Raw genomic sequence first — 15,169 nt, 5'->3', positions numbered from 1 at the left:
AGGCCGGAGGAGAGAGCAGGAGTCAGGCCGGAGGAGAGAGCAGGAGTCAGCCCGGAGGAGAGAGCAGGAGTCTACCCGGAGGAGAGAGCAGGAGTCAGCCCGGAGGAGAGAGCAGGAGTCAGGCCGGAGGACACAGGAGTGAGGAAGAGAGTGAACTCAGTGTCAGTCTCGGTGGTAAGAGGTACAGACAAGTCTGATCCTGGGTCTGCGGCCATTTCTGCCTGTGTGGTACAAGGGCCCTCAGGTTCAACTGCCAAAGTCACTATTGAGAAGAAAAAAAAGTAGACGCATGGTGAGTAAATGACCAAGTATAATCCGCCATATATATTTATAATCTGAGTAATTACAGCTAAAAATGAAACAGCGGAACATCAGTGATTCTGTGTTACAATGGCGTTTGTTAGCAACCAGGAAATGACACCACTAAGGACAAACAGATGAGAATGCTGCGTGGGGTCTGGGTGCCGTGTTGGCGGGACGTTGGGGGGCTCGCTGCTCCGCCCTTTTAGGCTCGAGGAGCAGACAGTGTGAGCTGGATTACTGGTGTTGTTTCCTGGTTGCTGTGTGGGGTCTGCGAGACAGCGAGGAACTCAGCCTGAGCGCACACACACACACACACACTCACATCCAGGCTGTGAGTGTGAGTGCGTGTGTGCGTGAGGAGATCCACGGAGCCTCGGCTGAGAAAAGATAAGGCTGAGTGAGTGTGTGTGAGCCGGTACGTCACTATGCCCGTTACGTCACTATACTCAGGAAGATTTTTTTTTGAAAAAGAGCAGCATAGACAGGTATTTTCTGTGTTAGAGTTTTACTCGCTACAGGGTGTACTTTGAGGGTTTGTGACTCTGCAGACCGTTTACATGCAGGAAAAGCTTCATAACACAGAAGGGGACGGGTAATAACCAGAAAAGCATGACATGGGCCCTTTAACTGACAAAACAAGACATAACGACATATTTGTACTACTTGGTAAACAGTGATTCACATTTTTTTACATTTAAAACCAGATAACTGGGCAACTAATTTACAAAAAATGTTAACAGATAAATTGCTGAAATATAGCATGCAGATTTGTATACTTTACCATTAATAAGGCTTTCGTAAATCCTCTTTATGGTAACAAGTGCATTGTTACCATCTTCTGTCTCGATTTGCCATGGACAGATGCAATCGGCAAAAACCATTTGTGCCTCTCTTGGCAAGAAGGAGGATGGGACGCCGATCTAACATTTTCCATTTGTGGAGCTGGAACACAATGGACACAAAAAAACAAGAAATATTATGTACACAACAGTTCTAAACATTTTCACACACCTAAAGCCATTATAACTCCATTTATTTTGCCTAAGTGAAAAATGCACTGATGTGATACGTGTGCACATTGAGGAAGGCACCCCACAATTAACCAGGTGTGATTTTAGACCCCTTTTAGGGGAGCCCCTAAAAAAGAACTGTAAAAAAAAAAAGAAGTTTATCGAGCTCGGGTTCACTTTGAGTTTTTTTTACATGGGCATAGTTATTTTTATATGGGTTAGGGATGCCAGCGATTATTCTATTTTTCGAATATTCGTTACAGTCTCCATAATCGAAAATTATTTTTAAAATTCGATTTTATTTATATATATTTTTATTATTATTTATGTATTTCTTTTTTTTCCTGGCTTAGTTTCAATTCGGCGGCGAATAATCAATTAATATTCGCCAGGGCTGTCCGATTTTGATCATGGTCAGTTTCTGGCATGCCTAATATTTGTCCATTTAATTCTCACATTCAGATATCTGAATAAGCTACATTTAGCTTTGAAACATGTCAGCAAGCTATAACCTATATCATTTCAGGTTCAAAGTTCCGCATTAACAGCACTTCAGATGTAAAGCTGGTGTTACAGGGGAATTTTTAAAGGACTGTTCGAACACGGCTCAAAGTCAGAGACTCTGGTAAGCTTAATGAAAGTGCTTTTAAGGGCCTCTTTATTAATACTAACTCTTTCCAGGTCTTGATTGTCTTTCAAGCACTATATTAATATGGGCTGGTTTTGATTCACTGACATTCTTGGTTTTACCATTTATTCAAAAATGTATATGATATTTCATTCATTTTACTTTTGGAAACCATAGTCACATAATTATGTGTTTTCTATACTATGAAGTTCCAAAATAAAATATAAAACACCAAAATGCAGGTTTTTTTGTAAGATATAATTAGAAAAACATGTACATTGAAGCTCTGATTCTAGGAATTACCACTGGCCTGAACTATGTTACTTCTGGTTAAGAAATAATGTTTTACTAAAACTGGGTGCTTGCAAGTACAAACACTATCTAACATCAGTTCGAAAAAATGTGTTATGCCTTTACAGCTTTAAATACAACGGTGACAACAATTTTGCTTAACACATTACATGAAGTGCAGTAATCGTGCACTAGTCTGTACTTCTCACATAAACTTACTTAAGAAATTAGGATTATTTTTAAAAAGTAAATGAGGGCGACTGTTGGAAAGTATAAATCAATTCAGTAATTTAACAATTTGTATAAAAAGATTAAGATCAGGGATTATTTACACACTTTTTTATGATAACTGACATCTGCAAGAGAAAAAAGCTTACCAGTAAATGTGTCGAGTCATACACTTTGTTGACACTGTGGTTTTTCTTTTGCGTGGCCTTCCACTCCTGTGCAACCTTTTCTTTTTGCTTGGAGAGTTTCTCTTTGTAGGGTTGGATGGCACCACATTGTTTGCATTTTTTACTTGCTACTCCTATGCTTTGCCTGCATGTCTGGCACACTTTTTGAGTAGGCGTCTGTAACAGAAACACAGATAATGTCAGGGAATACCAAAAATAAGAATACTATACTACAAATGTTTACAGGATTCATGTATTTTATTATATCGTGAAAAATCTTGTTAAAACAATGAACTCATGTTTTTTTATCTTTTAGATAGGATGAACAAAAATCACAAGAGTAAGGAAAACAATGTTATACAGAGTCAGTCACATGTTTAAAGTGACTGTTATGAACAACCCTAATCTGTCAATATCTGGTTGATCCAAAAGTTGATGCTCCATCATCACAGAAAATAATACTAAAATCATCATTACCAGGGGTGTATTGCTAATTCTATAAGTTCTGCACGTGTGCACGCGCAGTTGTGGCTTGTTTTGAAGCTTATGTAACTACTGTCAATTAACACTCCAGCCAGAATCAACAAAGAATGGTCATTTATTAAGTCTGCATTATTGAATAAATGTGTGATTCTTACAGTAAATGCTGCACACAGCTGCGTGATAGTTAAGTGATCAGTGAAGGACCTTTATAAACTAACTCCCTCCTGCTGAGGTACAAAGGTTACTATATAAAAAGTGTGCACATGTATTTAGTATCCTATCCATGTGAATATGTTTTAAGTGGGGGTGGACCTCATGTCCTCTAGGGGGGTCCGGAGGCCCCCGTGAAGTTAAATGCATCAATCTTGTGCACTTGAGGGCAAAATTAACTAAATCTATGGATACATCTGTCAACACCCATATGAAACTTAACTGTATACATTTCAATAATAAAAAAAATGATAAGAATAATACTTTTTTTAAATGTATCTTTGTGCATATTTAACTATTTACTGTTTTGTTTTTTTATGCATTTGTTGTATGTCCAATAGTATGAATTGTAATGATTTCATCGATGTTTTAGATTCATTCGATTTTTTTTAGGGTGCTGTGTGACGTTGAACCTGCGACCTGCAACCTGTGACCTATGAACCTGTATTTGTATACTACCAAAGGAGCTATTGAACCTAAGAACTTGAATTTCCGACTCCTATTGTGGAACATTACAATAATATAAAAGTGTGCCTTGGAAATATGTATTTCCATATATGGTGACCAAACTGTTTCAGACCCACTGAGATAACTTAGACTAAAGTTAACTGTGTAAACATTACATTAGGTACATTAGCCTCTTAGCCTATCCGTTATCATAGCTAGCTAGCACCAGATGCTAACAACCATCCCCGTTTTAGGTGCCGGAGCGGTGTTTCGGCAGTATTACACCCCTGGTCACTCTTCACTTAATAGATAAATAGTATTTAATATAGTTATAAAGAATGTGACGTTTGATAACATTTGGATCAACCGCATGAACCGATGGATCACATAACTTCCATGCTCACGTTAACGTTAGCTGATTCTACTTTTGGCTAATTTAGCTTTGCTATCATTATTCCTAGGTAAACATAGTAATCTTAGTCACTGTACTAGACGACAAAATAAAACAACATAATACATATCCCAAAATGAATATACTTTTGATATCTGACTACTCACGTTTATTAGCTTGTCTGGGAAATAAATGGATGTTGTCTGATGCAGTGACGAGTCCAAAACCCCGGTAAGTTAGCATTTGACCACTTCCGGTTCCCTCGCGTCAGAACCAATGAGATTTCTCCATAGGATTTGGGAAAATAGCTCGAAATAAGGTCTGTGGTCGACACAAATTTAAGAGACGGATCACGTTTTGTTCTACGACAGACAGCCGTGATTTTTGAAGAGTGTACGTGTCTGAAAAACGATGGTTGTTAACTGAAGTTGTCGAGGACGTTGTACGTCATTACGCCGCCTCCCGTTGATTTAAAACGCGCCCGTGGGTCGTAAAGGTATACAGGCTGACGCACCCGTTGATTGAAAACGCTGCTCTGGGTCGTATTAATGGGTCGGAAAACGAGGAAAACAATCGACCTATTTGGTCGTATTAGTTGGAGGACTTGTTGCTCTTTAAAGTAGAGACACTACATACTGATATACACCTGAACATCAGCAGGAGAGGACTCTTTAAAGTAGAGACACTACATACTGATATACACCTGAACATCAGCAGGAGAGGACTCTTTAAAGTAGAGACACTACACACTGATATGGACTGTACTTATATAGCGCTTTATCCAGTCTTTAAGACCCCTCAAAGCGCTTTACATACTATATGTCATTCACCCATTCACACCCATTCATACAGAGCAGTGTACCTTACTCTAGGACCTAACATTCACACACATTCACACACCGTTGGCCATGCCATCGGGAGCAACTCAGGGTTAAGTATCTTGCCCAAGGATACATCGACATGTTGACTGCATGGGCTGGGATCGAACCCACAACCTTCTGGTTGAAAGACGACCACACTCCCTCACAGCCACAGTCGCCCTGTATATATGATATACACCTGAACATCAGCAGGAGAGGACTCTTTAAAATAGAGGCACTACATACTGATATACACCTGAACATCAGCAGGAGAGGACTCTTTAAAGTAGAAACACTACATACTGATATACACCTGAACATCAGCAGGAGAGGACTCTTTAAAGTAGATACACTACATACTGATATACACCTGAACATCAGCAGGAGAGGACTCTTTAAAGTAGAGACACTACATACTGGTATACACCTGAACATCAGCAGGAGAGGACTGTTTAAAGTAGAGACACTACATACTGATATACACCTGAACATCAGCAGGAGAGGACTCTTTAAAGTAGAGACACTACATACTGATATACACCTGAACATCAGCAGGAGAGGACTCTTTAAAGTAGAGGCACTACATACTGATATACACCTGAACATCAGCAGGAGAGGACTCTTTAAAGTAGAGACACTACATACTGATATACACCTGAACATCAGCAGGAGAGGACTCTTTAAAGTAGAGACACTACATACTGATATACACCTGAACATTAACAGGAGAGGACTCTTTAAAGTAGAGACACTACATACTGATATACACCTGAACAGCCCTTTAAAATCAGTCCAATCACAGCTAGCCACACATGCTCACTGTCTGTATAGGCTATTGCGCCCTCATTTAAACCCACAAGCAGCTGCCCTGACCTATTTGCTGCCCCATAGGCAATATTTGAGCTGATTTCTCAAGCACCGCATTAGCAGTGATGTCACACACTCACAGCTGCTGGTGTTTGGAGCCCTCTAATGTCAGAAGTAGGACTTCAGATTTTGTATTTCTTTCAGTCAAACCCTGTCCTTGCGCTTAGATTTGCTCTGCTTCTGCTCCAACTGTACGCTTGCACTCACATATATTGCTGCTTGCACAGATTTCCTGTTTTCCAGTTTAAAACCTTCTCCTCGGCTCGCACTTAGGCTGCTCCTGTGCCCTGACTGCGCTCGTCAAGTCTCCTCTCAGATTTCTGTAATCTGCTCGGCGCTTGGATGTTTTCTGTGGAAAAACAATTTCAAAGTCCCTCAACCAATATGAGGCCAGGTGAAGGGTCGTCTTGCTGGTGCGTTCGCTTTATTTATTAAAAGCGTCCCGTAAGGGCGGTTACTCTTTAACCAGGTTCATAAACTCCCTCCACGGCTTTATTAAATGTGGCCTACTTCACTTGCTTTATTTACGACTTTTTATTTTAATGGTACTATTAACGTTAACTTTACCTCTTGCAAATTAATTTGGTAGTCATATTTGCGGCACATCTATGATAATAACTGCTTGAAATGTTGTACATTTCGTGAACCCTGTTGCTAGGCAACTGACAACACATGTGTTTCCTTTTTTCTTAGTTATTTCATTGTTTAGGAAGGGGGAAATACATAGCCGTGGGAACATGTTTGAAATGGGGGGTGCTGTGGGGATGACACCAGGGCCGGTTTTCACCAATTTGCTGCCCTAGGCAAGATTTTAGCTGGCAATGAAAAAACCACTACAAAAGACCAATACACTACAAACAGAGAAACGTATTGATATGGTGGACAGCTTATATAAAAAGGCTTCAAATGTATTTAGTATTGCCTGTACATGTTTTAATTTGGGGGTGGGCTTCACATGCTCTAGGGGGGTCCGGGGGGCCCCCCCGGGAAGATTTTTTTAACATTTTAAAGTAAAATGCTTCAATCTGAGCGCCCAAACTAGAGACTGATCTAGGGAATACAACTCTAAAACACCCATATGAAAATGATCGGTTTGCATTTTAATAATCAAATAAATATGTGAACATATCCAATAACCCATAGCCAATAACAATAAAATGTAGGCTAACTTGTTTTATTTTTGTGGTTCATTTATATCTTATTTTATCAGTTAACATTAATTAATTTATGCACATTGTTAAATATCTCCAGTTTTAAACAATATTTTTGGTTTACTGTCCTATAGTATACATTGGAATGATTTCAAACCTGTTTTTATTTATCCTAATAATTATAAAGGAGTGCCTTGGAAATATTTGTTTACATAAATTGTGATCAAAACGTTTGAGACCCACTGAGATAACTTAGAATAAAGTGAACTATCTAAACACTCAAGAGACCTTTACCTCACTGAGCCTCTCAGTCTGACAGGAGAGCTCTCCCTCCACATTATTGTAGATATACAATCTATTGCTTCTTATATCCGTTAGCGCAGCAGAAGCTAACAACATTCCCCGCCGGTACCGGTGCACCCCCTCTCTCTATCTCTTTCTCTCACGCTGGCTGTGAGCTGCGGGCACCTGATAAGCCAACGTCCCCCACTTTCATCACTTACAGCGGCCATCGTACAGGGCAAATGGAAAATGTAACCGGGGTGAAAACGGTGTTATCTTTACTTAATTATGAATGTTGTTACATCAAGGCTGAAAATTCTTTTTTTTTGGATTATATTTGTATTTAATATTGTGGAAGTGCAGTTTCCCTGTCCTCCACCAGGTGGTGCTGCAGCGCCCTCAGCACCCATACTTCCCACGGCCCTGGGGAAATATAATTTTTCTTCATGTCATTTTTAATTTAAGATCATATGTTGCCCTCACTAAGTATAGATACAGTTCATGTTACACAATGTATTGTGCATTATTTTCTCTGAAGCAAATGTAGTGAGGGCAACTTACGATCTTAAATAAAAAAAATACATGAAAAAACGTTTATTTTTATTTTTTTATATTTCCCTATATATAAATATTTATTATATATATTTTTCCTCCAGAGTTTCTCTACCACGCATTTTAGACATCCCTTTATTTATTTTTTATTTTATTTAACCTTTATTTATCCAGATAAAAGCATTGAGATATAATTTCATTTGCAATGCTGACCTGGCCAAGAAGGCAGCAACGTTACACATAACACAAACATATAAAATACAGAGAACATTACTAAGAAAACAAAAGACGAAAAAGCAGTCACTACATTGAGCACATTAGGACAATAAGAAAGGTGCACTACTTATTACTGCAAGAGCAGCTGGTGGTAAGGACTTCAGACAACTTCAATTTAAAACATGTTATTGAGACAAGTGCCGTCAGTTTGATGCGTGATTGAAGGTCATTCAAACACCAAGGACCATAATGAAAAAGACTCCTTTTCCCAGCCTCAGTCAGGTACCTGGAACCGTACCTCCAAAATTACATGAAAAAACGTTTATTTCTCTTTTGTTATATTTCCCTATATATAAATATTTATTATATTTTTTTTCCTCCAGAGTTTCTCTACCATGCATTTTAGACATCCCTCCTCATCTCCCTCTATTTCAGCCCTGTTAGAACCTTCATGCTGATTCAAGACACATCAGCTTAGGTTTGTGCCTGAATATTGCAAGGGTGTCACAGTGACAATATATGTACATAGACATAGCCTACAGAAACACACACACACACACACACACACACACACACACACACACACACACACACACACACACACACACACACACACACACACACACACACACACACACACACACACACACACACACACACACACACACACACACACACACACACACACACACACACACACACACACACACACACACACACACACACACACACAAACAACTTGTTCACACAAGTTTTTTCCACCAGGCTGTAAGGAGGCTGAATTCTCTAGAAAGTTGACTTTGACTTCCCTGGAGAAGAGGTTAATTTGTTTTTCTTCTGAGTCATCAACTGGGTGGGTGAGTCAAACGGAACAAGGAAACACACCAACAGTCTGAAGACCTCTGTCTAATTTGTAATCTATTCACACAGAGGTGAAGATATTTAGTGAAGCAGAACAAAATAATCTTGCAGTATTTGTTGTGGCTCTTATGTTGCATTTGCTTTTATTGATTTCTAAAAGAAGTGTCGTCAGTTGACTTTGACTTCCCTCCATGGAGATGGAAATGCATTTCTCTAATGTTATCAAAGTGGGAGTTACCCAACAAGTGGGGAGCATAGAGTTAAATGGAACGAGGAAACACACCAACAGTGACTGAAGACCTGCATCGCTACTTTCCTGACATGAACAATTCTCTGCAGTCTCATATAAAATGCTTTACCTATTTATTTCAAAATGATTTTACACTATGTGTTACATTCATTCATAATACAGTGATATGATATGATATGATATATATGATATGGGTGTTGATGTGAGGATGCTCAGAGAGGAAGTTAAGTGTTTCATTTGGATAACACATATTTTAAGTAAAGCAACATTAAACTCCATACCTGTGGAGTTGTTGATACTGATTATCATAATAATAATAATATTTTAAAAAACAGTGATGTATTATTGATTATTTTGAACAAATATAAAATAGCCTGCATAAGTAAAGACTTTGCACTCTGGAGAAGGAAGTGCATATCATAAATGTTTTTTCAAAGCCTTCACAAGAATTTGGATAATATTTCATCAGAAATAAACAGAACTCATCAGGATCATGTGAGGGTTGTGGATACACCTGCAGCTCCACCCAGCATGAAGGAATATCCAGAGTATTCACAGTTGTCTAACTTCTCTTAGTGACAATGGCAAATATTATCGCAGGAGGATGGAGCTGGACAGAGGATGCTACTTTTTACATTGTTTTATTTGACTGTTGCCTCTGTGTATAGTGTCCTGTCTGTCTGTAACTTTGGGTGGTAGTGTTACCACTGAACAGGTCTCTCTTGAGAATGAGACCTTGTGTCTCAATGAGATTCACCTGTATAAATAAAGGCTAAATAAAAATTAAAAAACTGAGGAGACTCAGAAGATTTGTGATGCGGTGAGTTCTCAATCTACGTTAATTCTTTCCAAGCTCCACAGACTACCCTCTGGTCTGGCCTAATGATACACTTTTATTTCAATGTTACACAGGCGAAGGATCAAGTGGAGAAAGAAACCGACAAAATGTATGTGATGTACAAAGCAATGAAATTTCGGCAACAAATTTTGGCAGGAGAAAACCTCACGTAAAGGTAAGGTCTACACACTACAGGAAAGAGACAAAAACCCAAAAAGCAGAATAGGGCTCTTTAAATCTAATGCCAGGTCCAACTCATCGCAGGACAGTTTACTGCAGTTTGACAGAAGCTTCACATTTATCAGATTTATATTTTCAGATACCACACCCAAACCCCCTACATGGGTAACTCAGGGCGGACCTCCATGCTTTCCACAGGCGTATCAAGCTCAAGGACCACTTCCTGGGGAGCCAGGGGCGGGAGCCTGTCCCGCTCACCGGACCCTCCACCTGGGAACCATACACTGATACATCAACACCTGAAATAACACAACTCATCAATAAGAACCTTGACACACTCAGACATTGGCGCCCCCTTCCACAGAGTACACCCAACATTAGTCAGGAACATAGAAATATTATTAAAACATTAGGTAACAGCCAACACATAGTCATTAAACCAGCAGACAAGGGGGGCCAAATAGTCATACAGGACAGGGACGATTACATCTTAGAAGCACATAGACAATGAAACAGTTTAGTGCAGGATGTACACATATATTAATATGAGGATGTGCAAAACAGATAAACTAATTAAACTTTATTCAAACATTAAATAATACTTTAGATGAAGGTCTTCTTTTAAATAAGAAAAAGCTTTGGGGGTATCTAAAGATAATTATTAAGCCTGACAAAGCACTTAATGTCTAATATATTGATTTCCTGCCATGTTAACTATGTTGAAGCACTTATTTTAACTGATATTATACACATTAATTATACTCTTATGTATGTAGATAGTATAAGAAATGTGCAGAATTTGACAGTTTAATGGTGGAGGTATACACACATATTGATAGATTACATTACATTGCATTTAGCTGACGCTTTTATCCAAAGAGACTTACAATAAGTGCGTTCGACCAGGAAGATAGATGTCTTGTAATGCACTGTTGAGGAACCTGCGACCCAAGTTTTCATTCATTGCATAACTACACCGTAGTTGTGTATATGATATGTCAATAAATCTTAGAAAATCTTGAAATCTTGAAAGGGATGTGCAAAATAGCCATAATATACGGTTTTTAATGAACTATTATTAGAGAATAACGAGTAATGAATATACTTTATAGGGATCTGCAGATAAATGTTTAGTCTTCTCAAGCACCAACTATCAAATAGCTCTCCTGATTGTTGGAACTTGACAATCACCTGAATTTTACTCAGGTGTAACTAAAGTCTGATTTAAGGGTTGTTTATATTTCACATCATTAATCAGAATCTGGAAAGTAACTAAATTAAATGTAGTGGAGTAAAAATACCAGGTTAACCTCTGAATTGTAGTGGAGTAGAATTACAAAGTAACAATGAGCTGTCATGTGGGTATATATTAATGCTGCCCATTATGGACACAAGCGATTTCCCCCCATTTATTAATTATATGTTTTACATTTGCCATAGAACATGTCGCGAAACACAATAGCCAGCATGTGTAGTTCTGGGGGGGCGTTGGATTCCAGTTTTGGATAGTCTGCCGTGGTTTCGTTCCATTTCAAAGAGCTGTTTGACGCTCGGCGTAACCTTGGCGCACTGCCACTCCAACATCCAATCCCAGCGCTTGAAGATTAATCACGGGGACTATTCCAAACGATAGCTGGGGATTATGGGTAGTGTAGCGTCTTCGGCCATCCTAAACTCCGAAATGTTTTTCGGTTATCATATCGCATTAACACCATATCCCTACATGCTTTGCGGCTAAAACATCCAATCAACGAGCTCAAACCATAGCTGAGGATCTTGGGTAATCAGTTCAGTGGCTGTGTATAGCAATGATGCTCAAAATGTCCCTTATAGGCCTACGTCTGATTCCGGTTATTTTATTTTGAAATTCAGTTCCTGACGGACGCCAAAAAAGCCAGAGATTATGGAATTAGACAAATAAATTTAAAAAAGGATAATTGTGTGTTATTGTTGAGTACATAACAGTGTGTTATTTAGAAAAGAATAACAAATTAGAAGGAAAAAAAGATTTAAAAAATACAGATTTCAGTATTCTGAGACTCTGAGCCCCATTTCTTTTCCTCACAGATGGCAAAAAAAATCCGACATTATACGATTTAAAATGAAAACAATAATCGTGGCTTGATATTGAGTAAGAACATGTTTTTATTAACCCCACAGCTTCCGGTCTTCCAAGACCCGACCAGACAAAAAGACGTGCTGCAGGCACGAAACATACTACCAATAAAAATACATTGCTTTTAAAATCGTTCTGTGTGACACGAAAAAAAGGGGAAAATCTTGTTGGTGAACACGAATCAATAGATTACATGTCGTGACTATAACACGAAATGCCATGAGACTGGGTTGGAATTTCACATAAAAAATAAAAAAGAGATACATTTTTTGGGGGTGCTATGGCTATCCTGGGGGGGTGTTTCAGCACCCCATAGCTCCCCCCTGGCGCCGCCACTGACACACACACACACACACACACACACACACACACACACACACACACACACACACACACACACACACACACACACTACTTTCGTCCCGACTAAAGAACATTTTCTTCCAGGCTGTCAGATGGCTGAACTCTCTTTTAAGTTGACTTTGACTTCCCTGGAGAAGTAAACGCATTTCTTTGTGAATAAATTATTCGAATGAGTGGGTGGGTGAGTCAAACGGAACAATTTATGATTTCTAAAGAAGTGTCGCCAGTTGACTTTGACTTCCCTGGAAATGCATTTCTCAAAAGGTTATCAAGGTGGGAGTTATCTAACAATGGGGAGCATACAGGTTTAAGGAAACACACCAACAGTGACTCAAGACTTGCACGCTCCTTTCCCTGATTACAATTCTCTGCAGTCTCATATAAAATGCTTTACTTATTTATTTCAAAATGATTATACACTATGTGTTACATTCATTTATAATACAGTGATGTGCAGTTGTGTGTTGATTTGAGGATGCCCAGAGAGGAAGTTAAGTGTTTCATTTGGATAACACATATTTTAAGTAAAGCAACATTAAACTCCAAACTTGTGGAGTTGTTGATACTGATTCTCATAACAATATAAAAAAACAGTGATGTATTATTGATTATTTTTGAACAAATATAAAACTATGTAAACTGCCTAAGTAAAGACTTTCCACCCTGGAGAAGGAAGTGCATTTCATAAATGTTTTTCAAAGTCTTCACAAGAATCTAGATAATATTGAATCAGAAATAATCATAACTCAGGATCATGTGAGGGTTGTGGATACACCTGCAGCTCCACCCAGCATGAAGGAGTATCCAGGTGTGGGCTCTCTGTATAAATACATGCATGCATTTGATAAAAAGTCAAAATACTTGTGACACTTGACAGTTGACTAACTTCTCTTCGTGACAATGGCAGATCAAGTTATGGGAGGATGGAGCGAGACACTCGCTGATGAGGACACTCAGAAGATTTGTGATGCGGTGAGTTCTCAATCTACGTTCATTCTTCACAAGCTCCACAGACTACTACCTCTGGTCTGGCCTAATAATACATTTTTACATAGGTGAAGGATCAAGTGGAGCAAAGAACCAACCAAAAGTATGCGGTGTACAAAGCAGTGAAATTCCGGATACAAATTGTGGAAGGAACAAACCTCACCATAAAGGTAAGGAATATTGCGATTTATGAAAAAAAAAGCGTGAAAGCCTCAGATAGCGTGTTTGTCTTTATATCATTGTGACGGAGCGTATCACATGAGTGACTGACTCCGCCACTGACACACACACACACACACACACACACACATACACACACACACACACACACACACACACACACACACACACACACACACACACACACACACACACACACACACACACACACACACACACACACACACACACACTCAAGCTTCACATGAATCAGATTTATATTTATATTTTCCCTCTCTTTCCTGCAGGTCTTTGCTGGAGAGGAGGACTACATTCATCTGAGTGTTTTCCGACAACTTCCTTGTTATGGAGGAAAGGTTGAGCTGGTCAACGTTGAAGAGGGAAAAACCAAACATGACCCCCTGGGCCCTTTTCCTTACTGTTGACATGACCTTTTTCAACAGTGTAACACTTAAAGGCAGCAGTCTGATATTAAAATGCTCTTCTTCTTTATCCTGAAATGATTAAACAATGATTTTGAATCTGTCACACAGAGATACAGATATTTGGTGTTGGGTAGCATAAAGTTGAACGCATTTTCGTTTAAATAAATAATAAAGAAAGCATTACAAATCTCAAAATGTGTCCTCTGGTTCTTGTGTGTAGCGTTTGATTTTCTTCAGTGAAGTCTGATTACTAAAATAGTTGTAATCTTGGCGGGACACCCAACGGGACAGGACATGGTGTTACCCCGATGTAACAAAGCATGGAGTTGGGAGATGAGTCGGCGGGACCCCCAACGGTGAAGGGACTTGAGAAGGGACTAGAGAAGGGGCTTGAGTAGGGACTTAAGTAGGGACGAGAGAAGGGACTTGAGAAGGGGCTTGAGTAGGGACTTGAGTAGGGACTAGAGAAGGGACTTGAGTAGGGACTAGAGAAGGGACTTGAGTAGGGACTTGAGTAGGGACTTGAGTAGGGACTTGAGTAGGGACTTGAGTAGGGGCTAGAGAAGGGACTAGAGAAGGGACATGAGAAGGGACTAGAGAAGGGACTAGAGAAGGGACTTGAGTAGGGACTTGAGACGGGACCTGAGAAGGGACTTGAGAAGGGGCTTGAGTGGGGACTTGAGAAGGGACTAGAGAAGGGAAGGGACTTGAGAAGGGACGGACCGCCAACAGGAGACGGGGAGCTGGAGTAACTAAATACTGATATACATCTGAACATCAGCAGGATAGGACTCTTTAAAGCAGAGACACTAAATACTGATATACATCTGAACATCAGCAGGAGAGGACTCTTTAAAGTAGAGACACTACATATTCAATCTTT

General features: G+C 39.4%; 2 long non-coding RNA genes across 3 annotated transcripts; one reads left to right on the top strand and one right to left on the bottom strand.

The window, feature by feature from the left end:
* Positions 1–53: 53 nt before the first annotated feature.
* Positions 54–6,111, bottom strand: LOC307045009. Of its 2 annotated transcripts, none has more exons than XR_013809764.1 (4): positions 6,093–6,111; positions 2,610–2,804; positions 1,085–1,245; positions 54–262 (listed from the first exon to the last, which is right to left on the bottom strand). It is a non-coding gene; the product is annotated as an uncharacterized lncRNA (long non-coding RNA). The 2 variants fall into 2 exon arrangements; XR_013809765.1 differs by lacking the exon at positions 6,093–6,111 and adding an exon at positions 4,326–4,677.
* Positions 6,112–13,547: 7,436 nt separating this feature from the next.
* Positions 13,548–14,305, top strand: LOC307044513. The gene is made up of 3 exons (XR_013809657.1): positions 13,548–13,666; positions 13,750–13,851; positions 14,149–14,305. It is a non-coding gene; the product is annotated as an uncharacterized lncRNA (long non-coding RNA).
* The last annotated feature ends 864 nt before the right edge of the window (positions 14,306–15,169 follow it).

This window comes from Notothenia rossii, assembly GCF_949606895.1.
Source record: "Notothenia rossii genome assembly, chromosome: 6".
Taxonomy (NCBI): Eukaryota; Metazoa; Chordata; class Actinopteri; order Perciformes; family Nototheniidae; genus Notothenia; species Notothenia rossii.
This window is presented reverse-complemented; position numbering and strand designations above follow the sequence as displayed.